We start from the raw sequence: 15,646 nt of genomic DNA, 5'->3' as shown, positions 1-15,646 counted from the left end.
ATCTTGATGACTTCTTTTTGTAGGCCCTCAAGATTCCACTCACTGCCACTTTCTATTACATACATTTTGCAGCTTGATGCCAAGATTCGGTGTCCCGTTGTCAAAGGAAAAAACAGTCGGTCCTTTGCCGGTCCTTTCTTTTCTTGGAATTGAGATAGATTCAAACGCGATGGTTTTTTCGTCTCCCAGATGACAAGGTATTGAATCTGTGCTCACTGATCATGGGTTTTTTTGTTCGGTCCGTAGAATGACCCTCCGTCAGATGCAATCTTTCTTGGGCCTTCTAGTATTGCCTGTCTCGGCATGCCAATGGGTCGAGTTTTTCCCAGAGGTTTTTCCCAGAGGTTATCACTGGCTACAAAAGGCGTTTGGCTTCCCCATCTCTGTACCAGGATTACTTCCCGCCTATGGGCCGATTTGTTCATTTGGAACGATTTCCTATCCAGGTACAATAGGCAAACTTGTTTCTAGGATAACTTTGTCTCCAATGATGAGTTATCACTCTTGTCCGACGCATCTGGATCGTTGGGTTTTTGGTGTTATTTCCGGTGTTCAATGGTGTGCTGAGCATTGGCCCCAATCTTGGCACGCCAATGGTCTCGTGTCCAATCTAACTCTCCTCAATTTATTCCCCATTGTGACAGCGGTCGCGATCTCGGGTCCGCCCTTCAGTAATAAACGGATTTGATTCTGGACTGACAACATGAGGGTGGTGCACGCGATAAATCACCTGACTTCATCCTCTTTGCCAGTTATAAAATTACTTAAATTTTTGTGCTTCAAGTTTTGAGCTCAATATTTGGTTCCAGGCTCGCCATGTGCCTGGCAGGTGCAACACTATCGCCGACTCACTTTCCAGTTTTCAATTTCAGAAGTTCCGACAGCTCTGTCCTTTCGCCCAAACAGAGGGAATATCGTGCCCACACAGCATATGGGATCTGTTGGAATGCAGCTGATGCCGTTGGTGACGTCTTCAGGGGCCCCGGCTGGCTTACGGTAAGGCATGGGTGGAATGGTTAGTTTTTTCACAGCAAATTACACGGTTTCTACATTTGATTCTGCCAGATTGGATGTTACCTGCCAGTACCTGTATCACCTGTACTAGCTGTCGGGGCTTGCTTTCCATTTCAAACTACGAGGTTGGCTGTACATTACTAAATTTTTAATAGTCCAACAAGCAGTTAAGGCGTGGGGCAGGGGGCAGCCTAGAAGGGAGCGCAGAAGGCCGGTTTCTTTTAGCCTTCTTCCTAGTATCATCGGACACATCTCCGCCCTTTGTCCTCCTCCTTTCGAGTCTGCTCTTTTCTCTGCTTCTTTTGCTATAGCCTTTTTGGCGCATTGCGCATTGGTGAGTTGCTTTCTCCTGCCGGAGGCACCCACGGGGGCCTTCGGCACGACGACATCACATCGGGTAATGGGGGTTTAAGGATAAGAATTCGGCAATCTAAGACTGATCAAACCGGGAATGGCTGCTGGTTATTTTTGTTTCTATTCCTGGCCCAGTGTGCCCTGTTAGACTGATCTGTAACTACATCACTTTGCGCCATGGTAACTCTTCATTCTAGTCCATGAAGACGGTTCCCCTCTGACGAGATTCCAATTCTTAGCGGTTTTTTTTAAATGTTTAACGTTTCTGGGTCTGCCCGCCAGCGAGTTTGGTACTCACTCCTTTGGATAGGGGCGGCGACTGAGGCCGCTTGGGCGGGATTGCCCAATGTATAGGCCGGTAATGTTCTGCATGTTTTGCGAAATGTATTAGTCCGGAATTATTGCTTCTTTAATCAATTACTTAAACCTTATTGTATACGTGTCACTAACAGTTTTTTCCTTTTAGGCGCGGCTAAGTCTGTAATTTGGTTACTGGGCCACTCCTATATTTGGCTTTCGTGGCTTCGAGGTGAATTGGAGAGGCATCAGGGGTCTCATATGGGCTCACGTTATACCTGAGGTTGTGGAGATTGCCAGGTCTGCCTTAACTCCAGTGGTCCTCGTCATTCACGCCGGGTGAAATGACCTCGGTTCCCGCCGCAAGATGGTATTGATCAGGCTTTGTTCTTTATGGGTGGGGGTCGGAGCACAGTCTAGGGCCTCTGCTCCTCCGTGGCGGTTTTGAGCCAAACAGTTGTTCGGTTACGAAAGCTAAAGTGCGCCGGAAGTCCGGCCTGGCACAAAGTTTCGTTTGAAAGTATTGATTAATAATGGTTATTTGTGCTGTGACCGACCTCCATCCACAATAAAAGATGAGAGTTGTTTAATTTTGATAAAGCTCTCCTAATAAAGTTTGCATTTTGGTTAATTTGGTCTCGGAGTGGTTAATCGGACATGGGAGGGTCTTGTTTGCGGGGTGTGGGTCTCAGCAGTCTTACATTTTTTTTGCAGTTGTACCACACTTAGAATTCTCCTCTCCCCCCTCCCATTTTCCTGTACACTACATAGTAAAATGAACGGTGTCATTCAGTAGTATTATTTATTTTTTTTATATATATCATATAGAAAATTATATATGAAAATGTTATGACTCTTGGAAGGGGAGGAAAAAAATGTCCATAGTGAAATGTCAACTTTGCGGTCAAAGAAAGTGACTCAAACTTTGTTTTATTAGTTAGTAACTTTATGGTGATACCAAATCTTTAATACTTTATTCTTTTCCTGGAAGGTATGTGCACACATTAAGTATTTTGGTGCATTTTCATCTCTTGCCAGGAAAACTGCAGTGACAAAAACATGTCTTTTTTTGTGCAGACTTTTCCCCACTCATTTGCATGAGTGAAATATGCAGCAAAAACTCAATGAATTTATGTGGTACAGATTTAAATCTGCTATATAGATAGATAGAGTACCTCAAGCAAAGATTGAAAATAATTTTACTATAGGGACATGTTAAACTAAGTTATGTGCTGTACTTAGTATCACAGATGTCTATAAACATGTAATCAGTCAGTTGCCTATTTTGAAAGTGATAAATAGTCACTGTGCTGTTTAGTATCATGGTATGTAGCACATTGAACATAGAGCAAATAAAGGCAAGAAGAAAGTTTTCCCAGGAGATTAAAAAGAATTATGAACAAATATGTTAAGGTAAAGGCTATATGACAAAATCTAAACAGCTTGATATTCCTGTTACTACAGCTGTACGTAATATTCAGAAATTTACAAGGTGTATGGGACTGTAGCCAACCTCCCTGGATGGGGCTGCAAGAGGAAAATGAATCACAAATTTGAGACACAGATAATACACATGGTGAAGGAGCTCAGAACAACTTCTAAAGAGATTAGACATGAACTCCAATGTCAAGGTACATCAGTGTCAGATTGCACCATCTATCACTGCCTTGGCCAAAGTAATCTTCGTGGGAGACAATCAAGGAAGAAACCATGGTTGAAAGCAAATAATGAGAGAGAAAAAACAAACAAACTATAATTTGCCAAAATGCATATTTAAAGGCCATAATGCTTGCCGAATAGGGATGAGCAAAGCCGAACTGTAAAGTTAGGGGTTCATACTGAACACAGAGTATTTGGGTCTTTGACTCAAACATGGAGTAAAAAAAAATATATGAATAAAATAAAAAAATCAGTGTGAGTTCTCGTAATGCTCGTATGTTAATAAGGTTTGTTGTAAAGCTGTTGAAAAATCAACAAGCTTCACTGCATGTGTGTAGCCCCATTACCTTCAGGTCGCCTCAGGGTCTCCAGGGACTTCACGTGTTGGAAATCTTCTGGCCACAGGTTAGTCAGGTTAACTTCAATGGGAATCATGATGCCACTCTCAGTAATTGCGGTCAGGGGGTGACCGCCACTGCAGTTTAGGGAGCGCCTGGGGCTGATGGTAAATGCAGTCAGTTGTTGCAGCCTCCCGAGAGTGAGGCTGGCCCCAGGGCCCAGTGTAAGTGTGTAGTACCACAGGTAGCAGAAGAACTCCCACACAAACAGCATTGTCTTTCAGGGTTTTTACTCACTTTCAGATGGTAGCTGTGAGTCAACCTGGGCGATGCTATAATGAACCAGGCGGAACCAGGTATCCCTCCGGCTGATGTAGGGGTGACTGCTGACTCGCCTTCCTAGCCCTTCTTGTTTGGGCTGACTCCTACTTGTAGTATTACTGGAATCACCCAGGGAAGTCGCAACTGCTGTTCTGCCCTTTCTGGCCCGTTTGCTGACAGCGTGGACCAAGGATAAGATGGCTCCAGGCTCGATCCTCCTTATGGGCCCCCTCGTTGCTGTTGATGATGCGGACTTTGTATAGGTTGATGAGGCACATACAGTGCCCTCACCAGCAGGTTTGGCAGGCCAAGTAAATGGGTTCCTGCTCTGGGGACCTGTTTCCCCGTGCGGGCAGGGTCTACCGGTAGTCCCCTTACTCAGCCACCTCTTGCTATTGCCCTAGGTGGATTTCAGGTGGCACCACTGGGTAGCCTCTCTCCCCCACCAGCAGCCACTACAGGTGCCGGGTCTGGCAGGGTCCTGCTCCTCTGCTCTACCCTCCAGACGCGGCTCCTCTCCTTCTCCTTCGGCTGCCACTGCACACTCCCTTCTCTCCAGTCCCACTACCCACCACTAGCTGGGATGCTACGCCACCTCCCTGGGACTGACCAGGGGGTCCACTCTACTGTGTGTGTGTTCCTGGTTACTGAGTGTCTGTGTGTCCAGACCCTAATCAGCCATCAGGATTATCTGTTTTTTACTCAGCCTGAGTGCAGTACTCAGTGGTGCCTGACCAGGTCAGGGGCGCCACATTCCCCCTTAGTTACCAACAGCACGTCCTCGGGCTGTAAAGACAATACAATTTAAAGTGCAAACTTGTAAAACATTAAAACAGTATAGAAACATTATAAAACATACCAGGTACCATACATCACCACCCTCCACCCACAAGTCCGTTACCCACCCAAAACCTCTCAGGAGGCAGGTCACCGGTCCTTTTAGCAACCAGGTCTGGGCCATCTGTTTCCCCAGTCCTTTCCTCCAATCTTCCTCTCCTGGGGCCGGGGATTGAAGTCAAGCCCCTCTCCCATTGAGCCGCGTCTTCGGCCACTTCTGGCAGGACTGTAGAGGTGGCTTTCTCGGTCAGGGTCACTTCAAGCAGAGTACCCACTCCTTTGTGGTGGAGAGCCAGGCCCCATAAACAGGCGTGCTACCTTGTCGTAGGCGAGCCAGGCCCCATAAACAGGCATGCTCTTAGCTTTAGGATAACAAGCGCCATCACAGGCGTGCTTCCTGGTGGTGTAGAGCCAGGCCCCTCAACAGGTGTGCTCTGGGTTGGTACCAAAAAGGTAAAACTTTCATACACTGCGAGAGTTTGTGGCTATAGCCAGTTCATAGCCTATGGTCCTTAGTAATATTGCACAAACCAGGTGCAAAAGCAGACTTAAATTCTCACATCAGTTCATGTGGGCACATAATCATGAACTTTTTCTTCAAAGTTGCTTTAACTTAAAAACTGGTAACTTTAACTTTGCTGCATTCTTTACTTGGACTTTCTCCTTTCACAACCAGGGCTCTTGCCTGTAGGGCTTTGACACCTGGAGGTTTCTGTGTCTTCCTCTGTAGTGCTTGTAGTATCTCCGTCTTTAGCTGTATCTGTGTCTTTGTCTTGTTCTGTGTCTTTTTCTTTGTCTTTTTCTTGCTGTGGGGACTTGGTAGAAGCTGCTGGGTTGTAGCTGAAGCTCTTTGGGCAGGGCACTACGTCCAGTGCATACCAGCCTCGTTTGCCTTGGTGTCTGGTAAACTCTACAAGGTCTTCCATGTGTAGATCACAGCCAGGGTGTCCTCTAGGCAGGTGGGACCGGACATCTCTCTGACTTACATAAATGCCCTCCTTCATGCCTGGCGCAACTATGAAGCCATAGCCGGTTTTCAGGCTGAATTCCTCAACTACTCCGCGGTAGAGAGGACCTCTAACCTGGTGCCGGGCTTTTCTGAGCTACTGCTTTTCCTCCAGATCTCGGGCTGTCACTTCTTCTTTCTGCCTGTCTGGGGAATGCGGCACAGGGGGTGTTCTCGCTCTTGTACGGCGCCGTACTCTGCTGGCTGGACTCCGCGTTACTGCCACCTTGCTGTCTGCGGGCCCCCAAGTCACATACATGCTGGGCATCAAGATGGACAGTTCTTCCTCAGCAGGGGGTGTTGGAACCTCCTCCCAGCGGGAGTAGGGCAACATCTCAGCCTCCGGGCCTCCCTCGATTTTAAAGGGTGCTGCGTCCTCCTCAAGCTGCTCAGGAATCAGCACTGCGGCCTCCAGCCCTCTCCTTCTCCCCCTTAGTGATCTTGAGCACTCCTCTGGTTGCTCCGGCAGCAGCACTGGTGATGGATGTTCATCGGAGGGCCAGGGTGGTGGGCTCTTCCTAGCCGCAGAAGCCGCTGGGGCTGCTCCATGCCCAGGTGACGGCCTGGGGACGAGGTACCGGTCCACCAAGTCCTTGGGGAAACGTGTACTCGGCTCCTCTTTGAGCCGCAGGAACACTGGGTCTTCTCCCGGCGGGGACGCAGGACCCGGTTCTTTGGTCGGAAGCTGGGGCGCGGTGGCTGCCTCTGCTGTGCTAGCTGGGGTAGACGGCGTTGCGGCCTTGTCTGGACTGGCCGGACGGGGCGTTGCTGCAGCCTGGTCTGGTCTGGTCTGGCCGGACGGATCGCTGCTGCGGCCTGGTCTGGGCTGGCCGGACGTGGCGTGGCTGCGGCCTGGTCTGGCCGGACGGGACACTGCTGCGGCCGGGTCTGGTCTGGCCGGGCGTGGCGTTGCAGCATGGGTCGCAGCTGGGGTCTCAACGGGCCTTGCGCATAGACTTCAGCGGGCACCGCTGAAGGCACCGCCTCCGGTAACTGCGCCGGCGGGGTCAGCGTAGCCGAGTGGGCAGGGGCAGCATGGGATTCACCCAAAGGCATCAGCATGGGGGTCTGGGTTGTTGCCTCCCGGTGTGGCACTTGTCGCGTGGTCCACCTCTCGTAGGCCCGGCCCGCCGCAGCCAGCTCCCGGAGCTCTGAGCGCCCTTCCATCACCTGCTGCATTACTCTCGCCTGCAGACGGGCGCAGAACTTGGCGAGCTCCCAGTCCCACCAGCAGCGGAGCCTGGTTCTGGGTCACTGCGTGCGGACGCCATTCTCTCTGCGTCGTCGCTGCTCACCAACTCTTCTCTGCATCTGCTGAGTTTCGTTTCTTCTTGCAGCCTAGTCACTTCCCCCATCTCGGGACAGATCCGCTTCCATCACTCTCACTCGCGGGCTCCACATTCTCTCGCCACACCCCTTCGTGGGCGGTAACTTCTTCTTGCGCGGGCTGCTGTAGTTTCTTGGCGCGCTTTCTTCGGTGGCAACATGGCGGCGCTTCAAATTTTTCGAACGGACCGCCAAGGCACATGGTCACCTGTCTTAACAGGTCTAGTCCTTAAGGGTGCTTTACACGCTGCGACATCCCTAGCGATCTCGTTAGCGATGTAACACGCCAGATCGAACATACGATTTGACGAGATCGCACATGTGACCGTCGCTACAAAAAATTACCTATGTGCGATCTCGGCAAATTTTATCTGCGATCTGGCGTGTCATATCACTAACGATGTCGCAGCGTGTAAAGCACCCATTATCCTGTTTGTGACGCCAGAATGTGTAGCCCCATTACCTTCAGCTCGCCTCAGGGTCTCCAGGGACTTCACGTGTTGGAAATCTTCTGGCCACAGGTTAGTCAGGTTAACTTCAATGGGAATCGTGACGGCACTCTCAGTAATTGTGGTCAGGGGGTGACCGCCACTGCAGTTTAGGGAGCGCCTGGGGCTGATGGTAAATGCAGTCAGTTTTTGCAGCCTCCCGAGAGTGAGGCTGGCCCCAGGGCCCAGTGTAAGTGTGTAGTACCACAGGTCGCAGAAGAACTCCCACAAAAACAGCAATGTCTTTCAGAGTTTTTACTCACTTTCAGATCGTAGCTGTGAGTCAACCCGGGCGATGCTATGAGGAACCAGGCGGAACCAGGTATATGATGTAGGGGTGACTGCTGACTCGCCTTCCTAGCCCTTCTTGTTTGGGGTGACTCCTACTTGTAGTATTACTGGAATCACCCAGGGAAGTCGCAACTGCTGTTCTCCCCTTTCTGGCCCGTTTGCTGACAGCGTGGACCAAGGATAAGATGGCTCCAGGCTCGATCCTCCTTATGAGCCCCCTCATTGCTATTGATGATGCGGACTTTGTGTAGGTTGATGAGGCACATACAGTGCCCTCACCAGCAGGTTTGGCAGGCCAAGTAAATGGATTCCTGCTCTGGGGACCTGTTTCCTTGTGCGGGCTGGGTCTACCGGTAGTCCCCTTACTCAGCCACCTCTTGCTACTGCCCTAGGTGGATTTCAGGCGGCACCACTGGGTAGCTTCTCTCCCCCGCCAGCAGCCACTACAGGTACTGGGTCTGGCAGGGTCCTGCTCCTCTGCTCTACCCTCCAGACGCGGCTCCTCCTCTCCTCCTTCGGCTGCCACTGCACACTCCCTTGTCTCCAGTCCCACTACTCACCACTAGCTGGTATGTGAGGGCTACGCCCCCTCCCTGGGACTGCCCAGGGGTCCCCTCTACTGTGTGTATGTTCCTGGTTACTGAGTGTCTATGTGTCCACACCCTAATCAGCCATCAGGATTACCTGTTTTGTACTCACTAAGCCTGAGTGCAGTACTCAGTGGTGCCTGACAAGGTCAGCGGCGCCACACTTGCAGAAGATGACTATCCACTGCTGTGAACAATTAAGATTAAAAAGAAAAAATAAAGTGGATTCCCACCTCTTTCTGACAACCAGCAGCAGTAAAGCAGACAGCTGGGGTCTGCAACTCTCAGCTTTACCTTGGCTAATTATCAACAATAGAGGAGGTCCCATGCAGTTTTTTAAATTATTTAAGTAAATTAAAAGAGCAAGCTCCTCTGCTACTCTTAGTAGGGAGCGGGGCACGGAAAGCTCCAAGTTGACGGGCCACCAAGGACACTCTAAAAATACTGTGCCCGGAGGCAGGCCACGGACCACCAGGCAGTGTTGCAGGGGATGGGCCCCGGAGTTGCTCCCCAAGAGGGCAGCGGTACCCAGAGACTTGGTTTACTACATTGTCAGCGTCTGCTATTCTTCTGAGTGAGTACCTGATTAACCCCTGGAACCAAAGGCGTAGCAAAGGAAGGCGGAGGGGGCGGTCAGCCCCGGGCGGCACGTGTTAGGGAGGGCGGTATTTTGGGGGTAAAAAATAAAAATTAGAAAAACATAGATGAAATAATAATTATTGATTAAGCCTTTAACGACCCATGACATACTGGGTACGTCATGATGACCTGGTACTTAACGACCCGTGACGTACCCAGTACGGTGGCTGTGATCAGTGTGCAAAAACCTTAGATTCAGGGAGGAGGGGACCTCTGCCTGACCTCAGGAGGGGTGGTGTCTGCCCCCCGGACCTATGGAGGCTGTGATTGGCTGACAAACGCCGCTCAGCCAATCACAGCCTCTGTAATATTTCAGCCATTGAAAATGTCTAAAACATTGAAATCCAGCCATGATCAGTGCAGCTATAGCACTGATCACTGGCTGGAGCTGGGTGAACTTTGTTTCTGGGGCCGGTGACCTGTAGGTGACCTCTCCCCTCAGGTTCACTTCATCCATGAAAGCTAAGGACAGTGATACCTGCAAGTGCCATTTAGTAATTGTGTCCAATCCACCGCTGCCCCCGATCAGTCCCTGATCCACCACTGCCCCGCCACTGCCCCCTTTCAGCCGCTTCGCCGCCGCAGCAGTAGTCACCGCCCCCGATCCACCGCCGCTACTGCTTCCAATCTGCCACCGCCCTCCTCCATTTCCTGCCCCCCTCCATCCGCCACCGCTATCCCCATCAGCTCAGGAGCTCATGCTTGGGATTTCAGTGGGCTGCTTTGCCTGGAAAGCCCTATCCCCCTCATAGCGCTGGTGCCCCCAATCTCTGAGCTTCGTGGGAACAGTCCATATAGGCACTGTCCTCCGCAGGTTAATTGCCGGGTTGCTTGAAGCTTCTCCCTGACCTAGGGTCCATGTCCCCCGACGTGCCTTTGGTCCCAGCCCGGCTATTGAACTGCGGCTGCTGGATATCCTCCAAGACTAGCCAAGCACCCAGTCCCAATCTCCCGTGACTGGGTCTCCAACTCCTCTGGGTCTAGACCACTGTCTGCGACCTAGTCTGCTTCCCCCTGGGAGCTCCAACTCCCAGCTTCCTCGAGCGCCTCACAGCTTGAGAGCTACCACTCAACTTCCTCTCACTTTGCTCCCCTGGAGCCGACTCACTTGTCACCTCCCAGCTCCCTGCCTGACCCCTAGGTGGGCGGCCCTATTCCAGCTTAGCAGCCCACTGGTGTGCCTGACAGGGTGTGGTGCGAGGTGTCACTAGGATTTGTAGATGCTGGTAGAGGCAGTACCGCAAGATGGAGACCCAGAACCATGGAGGGTTGAGTCCTGCACTAGGAGAAAAAGGACGTGCAGTACCCTGTGACGACCTGACTAGTCCAGGGGCGTCACAATCACGCTTCAAAAGATTGGCAATTTCAAGACTGCTGCACCCTCTGCAAGACATCTCACAATTTTGGACTTTTCAGAGCCCATTAAATTTCTCTTCTGATGCATTTTGCCAAAGGAAAGGAAGTTGCCTAATAATTCTGAACACCTTACGTATATAGGGTGTGGATGTCATTACACCACACCCCTCCTCATTAGAGAGATCCCCATCACCTGATTTACTTAATTGGTAGTTAGCTCTCAAGCCTATACAGCTTGGAGTAGGACAACATGTATAAAAATTATCATGTCATCAAAATACTCATTTGCCTAATAATTCTGCACACAGTGTACATACACATACACACCATACATGACTTGCCCACCCCAGGGTTGTGGGACACCCGGTGCCGGGCCGGACTAATCCGGGGGTAGTCAGTGGTGGCAGGGCCCGACTCCGTGACCCTGGCCGGAGTCAATTAATAAGGCTTCAGTGTTGGGGGTGATTAAAGTTTATATTCGTGACGCCACCTGTGGTTTGCGGCTATTAAGCCACCACTGCTGTATAGGGCCTCCGGGGGTGATGGAACGGCAGCAATGGTGGTACTGCTCCCCACAGGTGGAGCAGTGCCCTGGGGCAACAGTTGGTGCTTGTAAGTGTTGATGTAGTTGCTGTGTAATGCAGGGCCGACAGGGCGGTGAAAGGACCGGACACAAACAACAGTCTCTTTACATTCTCCTCTTTTACTGGATAAACGGTTAGTCCTGGGAGACCGTTACAGGTGGTAGAAGGCTCCGGCCGGCCTGGATGTAACTGGGGTGCTCTTTTTGGCCAGCTGAGTATGAGGCCTACTCCCTGTTCTTTCTTTGCTTTCATAGGACCCTGCACTCTGAATTAGCAATGGCCCTCTTGCTGCTGGGACTGGTGGTACGTCCCTCTCCCTGTGTGGTAGGCTGTGCAGGCCCTCTCTGGTGCTTCTCTGATGGAGTCCACACCGGGCCCTGGTGATGCAGCTGTACCTTCAGGTTGCTTATGGGCCAGGGGCTTGCAGCTCTCCTGCCCTTCGGATTTGGCTACCAGGGAAGGGTTTTACACCCTAGCAACCACAGACTCCGATGTCTAATTCTCTTCTGTGTCTCTCTGCCAATCCTGCTTTACTGAGCCAAGCCATTCCAGCTCCAGGCCCCAGTCCACAGGACAGCACTACTCTGCGTCTTCACTCTCCAAACTTCCCTAACAGACTGAACACTAACTCCTTCCTCAGGTCAGGCTTGAGGAATGCTCCCTGGAACTCCAGGTTCAGAGCTCCCTCTGCTGGCCTGAGGGAGAAACTGCGTTGGATGTTGGTACCTACTGACCAATGATTTTCCCAATTACCTCCAGGCTCAGCATTAACCCTTTTGAGGGGGCAACACTGTTGTGGCAACCAGATCCTGGGGCGCCACACACACACACACACACACACACACACACACACTTTCACACACACATACTTACATATACACATACACTCAGCTTTATATATTAGACATACTCAAATGCCTGATGATTCTGTCTCTCTCTTTCCCTGTCTGTCTCTCTCTTTCCCTCTCTGTCAATGTCTCTCTCATTCCCTGTTTGTTTGTCTCTCTTTTTCCATCTGTCTCTGTCTCTCTCATGCCCTGTCTCTGTCTCTCTCTTTTCCTGTCTGTCTCACTCATTCCCTGTCTGCCTCTGTCTCTCTCATCCCGTCTGGCTCTGTCTGTCTCATTTCCTGTCACTGCTGAATACTCCGTGCTCCTCCTGAATTGAAGTTCATCTGTGGGCGGAGCTACTGTCGCGGGCGGGGAGGGGACGCTGCGCTCACCCACTGCTCGGGTCCGGCTGCTGCTGCTCGATGGCTCGAGCGGTGGGCCGGATCCCGGGGACTCGAGCGGCGCTCCTCGCCCGTGAGTGAAAGGGGGTGGTTTGGTTTAGGGATATTGTCCGTGACGCCACCCACGGTTGTGGTGAGGTTGTGACACCACCGCTGCTCTGGACGGGGATCCCGGGGACTGATGACAGGGAGCAGCCTGGATGTTGTTTCTCCCCTCCGTGGATAGGGGGATTGGTTGTCCCGGGGCCCGGTGAGGGAGGGATGGCAGGCGGGTTACGGGGCCTGGTGAGGTGCAGGGTCGCGGGGGCAGCGCTGTGCCGCACGGCACGGTGGTACTCACTCAGCCAATGACGAATGCAAAGTCTCCGGTAAAACAAACGGCTGGATGGACGGGTCCCACAGACGGCTGCGGTAGCTCTCCTGGTAGGTTGGTGGTGACTGCCTTTCCCTGCACCTGTGTTGTGTTCACGGTTCCAATGGCTTCCCACCGGTAAGCCGCTCCCCAGCTTAGATGGATCTTGAGGGAGCCCCTTTTTCCCGCAGGCTCTGGCCCTGGGAACTGTAGCCTTGGTGGTGACTGTATTTCCCTTCACGGTTTGAGCTGTTGCCTTCAATCGGGTCTTAACTGCTGGGAAACCCCGGAGGTTCCCTTCGCTAACGGATTTGACCGGTTTTACGGTGACTCCTAGCCTGGTCGGGGTCTGTAACCCTTTCCGAATGGTGCTGGCTTCTCTTCGCTCCCCGATCCGGTACCGTCGGGCCACCGCCCGTCCCCGGTCCTTACGGTTCGCTCCAATCAGCCTCTCCTGCAGACGGTCAAAACCGTCTGCCAACCTTGCTGTATGTGCCCGGGCCACGCACCCGGACACGGTCAGTCTCCTCTACTACCACTTCACTCTCCAACTCCAAAACTGATCTGACTCCTTTTCCTGCCTCCAGGACTGTGAACTCCTCGGTGGGCGAGGCCAACCACCTGGCCCACCCCCTGGTATGGACATCAGCCCCTGGAGGGAGACAACAAGGATTTTTGTTTGATTTCGGTGTGCCTAGCCAGGGTGTGGGGTGTGTTGTTGCCCTACCTGTGACGTCCTGGCTTGTCCAGGACGCCACATTCCCCCTTAGTAAAATGCAGACCGTCCGTGGGCTGCCCGTCCATCACCGGTTTTATTTTTGGTTAACTGTAGAAAAGGGGTAAAACACATAAAAACAGTAAAAACAAGCATTTTGTATAAAACTTCCCTTAACGGGAGGTACAGTACTTAAACGTTGCAAACGGTAACGGCTTCCACTCTTCTCCCGCCCAAACAACCTGGCCCTGATGCTGCCCCTAAGAAGTGGGCAGCACCCTTTGCCCCAGTCCATCACCAGGCTGCCCGAGCGGGTACGGTCTCTTTCAGGGGACCCGCGTCCATGGGGACCCCTGAACCCCCGGAGGATCGCCACCGGTTACGGTAGTGGCGGGCCTGGGCCATCCCTTTCCTCCAGGCCCATCCTCCCAAATCAGCCTCTCCGGAGGCGGTAACGGTTTCAAGCCAAAACATTTTTATTTACATCCCACTAAGTTTGTGGTTGCCCTGTCAGTTCTCGGGCTTGTCCGTAAGAAGTCCCTTACGCAACGGTTGCAGGAAGTCCCTACGGGGACTGGTTGCCGGCAACGGCCGGTTTAATCAAAGTGCTAATCAGGTTACATCTTCTGTTGATTACTTTTCATTCAAAACTTTTAAACTGGTGGTGCCAACGCATAACCCCCCCTTTTACAGAGTAGTCTCCCTATACCTAAGTAAGTGGGGGTCTACCTAGGTTGGGACGAGTGGACCTTCGGGGTCCGGTGTCAGTGGTGACAGGCAGTGGGGCAGAGGGTACAATCAGTTCCTCCTCCCTGCTACTGTGTGGGGCAGGCGGAGGCATAGGGGAGCTGGGTACAGGTACATCCCTGGGCACTGGCTCGTGGTTGACCGCTTCCATCATTTCTTCATCCACGGGTTGTGGGAACAGTATCACTGAAAGGATCACCGCGCCGTTCTGTGTAGGCCAGTCTGCTGGAAAATCACCCATCATGGTGTGGATTACCTCGTTTTCTTTCTCCGCCGGTCTGGGAACCGGAGCTTCATCCGCTACCCTCAAGGCTGGTGGGCACCTCTTTAGATGGTCTTGGGAAACCGTGGCCAAAGTTCCCCCCTAATCACGGCTGATCTGGTAGGCCTTCCCATTCTCCCATCCTGTGGACTGTACTACATACGGGGTTTTTTCCCATTGATCATCCAGCTTGTGGGTCCTTTTTTTTCGCTTCAGCACTACATCCCCAGGCTGGAAGGGACCGACAGGCGCCTTCTTGTTGAAGCACTGCTCCTGTTGTCCCCGACTCCGGCACAAGTTCTTTTCAACATATTCCTGGACCTGTCGGTACTGTGCTCTCCGCCGAGTGTCCCATTCAGCTGTCGAAGGGAGTGCTTCTGGAGCTTCCAAGCCCATTTCTAAATCTACTGGTAGCCGGCCGGGATGAGTTCTCATCAGGTATGCTGGAGTGCATTTCGTAGAGCTGGAAGGGATGTTGTTATACATATCGACCAGGTCAGGTAGCTTCTCCGGCCACAGGTTCCGCTCTTCCAGCGGTAACGTCTTGAGGAGGCTCAGGACCAAGTGGTTCATCTTTTCACACATGCCATTGGTTTGGGCATGGTAAGGCGTGGTCCTGATTTTCTTGCTGCCGTACAACTGGCAGAATTCCTGGAATACCTCTGCTTCAAAGGCCGGGCCCTGGTCGGTAAGCACCCTCTCGGGGTACCCATGCGGTCGACAGAAATAAGCCTGGAACGCCTTAGCGGCGTTACGGCCTGTTAGGTCCTTGACTGGGAGAACCACCATGAACCTGGAGTAGTGGTCTACAATGGTTAGAGCGTAGGTGTACCCACTTCGGCTGGGGGTGAGCTTTACATGGTCGAGGGCAACCAGCTCCAGCGGTTGATGCGTAATGATCGGATGTAGGGGTGCCTTCTGGCTGGCCTCGTCCTTCCTTCTCAATGCGCAGGGGCCACATTCTTGGCACCAGGCCTCCACGGATTCCCGCATTCCACTCCAATAGAACCGCTCTCTCAACAACATCTCCAGCTTCTTCCATCCGAAGTGCCCAGCACCATCATGGTATGCTTGCAGGACGGTGGGCACGTTAGCCTGGGAAATCATCAGCTGGCGAATCTTCTCGTGGGTCTTCGGATTAATCAGCTCACGATACAACTTCCCCTGGTGTAGGTACAGCCGGGTCCGTTCTCACCATAGACGTTGGGCTTCAGCAGGGGTGGCAGGGTCTATCCCAGCAGA

The sequence above is a fragment of the Anomaloglossus baeobatrachus genome, chromosome 11, assembly GCF_048569485.1.
Source record: "Anomaloglossus baeobatrachus isolate aAnoBae1 chromosome 11, aAnoBae1.hap1, whole genome shotgun sequence".
Taxonomy (NCBI): Eukaryota; Metazoa; Chordata; class Amphibia; order Anura; family Aromobatidae; genus Anomaloglossus; species Anomaloglossus baeobatrachus.
The sequence above is the reverse complement of the archived record's forward strand: the minus strand, read 5'-3'. Positions refer to the sequence as shown.